The sequence below is a fragment of the Agelaius phoeniceus genome, unplaced genomic scaffold, assembly GCF_051311805.1.
Source record: "Agelaius phoeniceus isolate bAgePho1 unplaced genomic scaffold, bAgePho1.hap1 Scaffold_113, whole genome shotgun sequence".
In the NCBI taxonomy this organism is placed as follows: Eukaryota; Metazoa; Chordata; class Aves; order Passeriformes; family Icteridae; genus Agelaius; species Agelaius phoeniceus.
Window position 1 is genome coordinate 137,501 of NW_027509877.1, and position 2,500 is coordinate 140,000.

The 2,500-nt window shown below is 79.0% G+C and overlaps 1 non-coding gene across 1 annotated transcript; it reads right to left on the reverse strand.

Annotated features, from left to right (window-relative positions):
- Window positions 1-902: 902 nt before the first annotated feature.
- On the reverse strand, window positions 903-1,055 carry LOC143693016 (5.8S ribosomal RNA). Its single transcript, XR_013180512.1, has one exon. It is a non-coding gene; the product is annotated as a 5.8S ribosomal RNA (ribosomal RNA).
- Window positions 1,056-2,500: the final 1,445 nt, after the last annotated feature.

Genomic DNA, 2,500 nt, shown 5'->3' on the forward strand with positions numbered 1-2,500 from the left:
AGCTCGGCCGCGCCGCGCCGCGCGCACGCGCGCGCGCGCGGAGACGGCCGCCTTTTTCTCTCTCTCCCCTTACCGACCGACCGCCCGGCCGGCCGGCGACGGAGAGAGAGAGACGGAGAGCCCCATCCCGGAGACGAGAACCGAAAAGGGAAGCGCGGCAGAGACGGCCCCGCGCGGGAGGACCGGCCGGGCGGCGGCGGCGTGTGCGACGGCCTCGGCGAAGGGGAGAGAGAGGGGAGCGACGGCGCCCTTCGGGCGCGCCCCGAGACCGAGACAGAAGAGGAGGGGGGGGGGCGCGGGCGAAGGGAGAGGAGGGGGGTCGGAACCCCCCCCCGTCCCCGGCGCTCTCGCCTCGCGCGCGCGGCAGCACGGCACGGTACCGCCGCGGTACCCACCCGCAGACAGCCGCCCGCGCGGGGGGGAAGGCCGGGGGCGAGGCCCGCGCCTCGCCTCCCCTTCTCGCCCCTCTCTCCCTTGCTCTCTTTCTCTCTCGGCCCTCGGCGGCGCCTTTCGACGCCGTCTCTCGCTCTCCCCGAGGCCGCCGCGCCGCCGCATCCGCGGCGCGGCCCCGCGGCGAGGACGAGCTCCGCCCCAGCGGCTCGCTCCGGGAGCGGGGAGCTACGGAGCGCTCCCCGAGTCTGCATTTAGGGGGACGAAGGCCCTCGCGCGGCGGCGACGACGACGACGACCGCGGCGACGCCCGCCGGGCCCGCAGGGAAGGGATCCGAGGCCCGCCGAGGGAAGCGCTTCCCTCGCCCAACACCCCTGACCGCCTTCCCCTCCGGCCACCGGCGGCACGCCGCCGCCGCCGCCGCCGCCGCCGCCCGCCGCGGGCGACGGGCCTGCGAGGCGACCCCAGCCGCGCCGCCGGGGTGGCCCCCGGACGGCGATTGATCGTCAAGCGACGCTCAGACAGGCGTAGCCCCGGGAGGAACCCGGGGCCGCAAGTGCGTTCGAAGTGTCGATGATCAATGTGTCCTGCAATTCACATTAATTCTCGCAGCTAGCTGCGTTCTTCATCGACGCACGAGCCGAGTGATCCACCGCTAAGAGTTGTCTGCCTTTCGGGCACCGCTCACGCCAGAGCGGCCCCTTTTTTGGTTTAGGACAATGCCGCCGAGGACGCGCGGGCGCGCGCCTGGCTTCCGAGACCGTACGAGCACACGGAAAACGGGAGGAAAAAAAAGGAAAAAAACAAACCCACTCTCCGAAGGCCGGCCAAGAGGCGGGGGAGCCCGCGCCCCCGACCGCCTCCCCCCGCGAGGGGAGACGCCGACCTCACCCACGCCGTCCTTCGGAGGCGGCCCAGGCGCCCGGGCTCGGCCCGGCCTCCGCGCGGAGGGCCGGGCGGCGCGCGCCGGACACGCGGGGGGCACAGGGCGGCCCGCCCGCTTCTCGCTTTCACGGGACGACGCGCACAACGCACACGGCACGCGGCCGGGGGCGCGCGGCCGTCGGCCCCCGCGCCGCGCCGGCTCTCCCCTCGGCCCCGACGCCGCGGGCCTGGCGCGGAGCGCCGCCGCGCCGCCGCGCGGCCGGCGTTGTCTCTCTCTTCCCCCCACCACCACGGGCACGGGCCTTTCCCCTGGGCTCGAGACGGGCACGCGACGGCGACCGGCACAGCCCGCCGGCACGCCTCCCGCGGGACCGCTCCCCCGCCGGGCGGGCGGGCGAGCGACCGGCGGACGCGCTCCGCCGCCGGCCCCGGAGGCGGGCGCCACCGAGAGCCGAGCCGGCGTCGCCTGCGCCCGAGGCCTGCCGGACGGCAGACCCGGCCGCCGCCGGGGCGGCACACGCCCGGGACCGCCGCCGCCGCCTCGCACCGCCGGGGCCCCTCGCCTCGGGCACGCGCCCGGCGGGAAGGCGCCGCGGCGGCTGAGCCGGGGGGCAACGCCCGCTCTCCTCGTTCGCACGCGGAGACCGGGCGGGGAGGAGCGCCCCCGCGGCCGCCCCCGCACGCCTTCCTGCGCGGCCCACACGCGGCCGCGCGGGCAAGGGCGACGGAGGCGAGGCGACGAGCGGAGCCCGGGACGGGACCGCCGCCGGCCGACGGCGGGCGCCGTCCGGCCGACCGTCCCCGCAGGGAGGGACACCCGTCGAGCGGCGCCGCCGCCGCTCGCCACGGGGTCGCCCGCGCTCGCGGGCCTCCGCCGCCGGAGGGCCCGCCGAGCGCTCGCCCCCCCCCACCGGCGGGCGGGGCGGTCGAGCCAGGGGACGGCCGGCGGACGACGGCGCCGCCGCGCCGCGCCTTCGAGGAAGGAAAGGCCGTCGAGGGGAAGAGAGGCGCCGGACGCGCCGGACGCGGCGCCGCCGCGCGCGCCAGAGACCGCGGCGGCGGGCCCAGGAGAGAGAGCGCGGGCGGGCCCCGGCGGCCGTCGCCCCGCGGCCGAGGAAGGGGCAGAGAGCGCGCGCTCTCTGCCGGGCGTCGCCCGTTACCACGAGGCGGGCGGGTCGGCCCCCGCGGCCGACCGCGCGCCGCGGCCTCTCCGCCGAGGCCGGG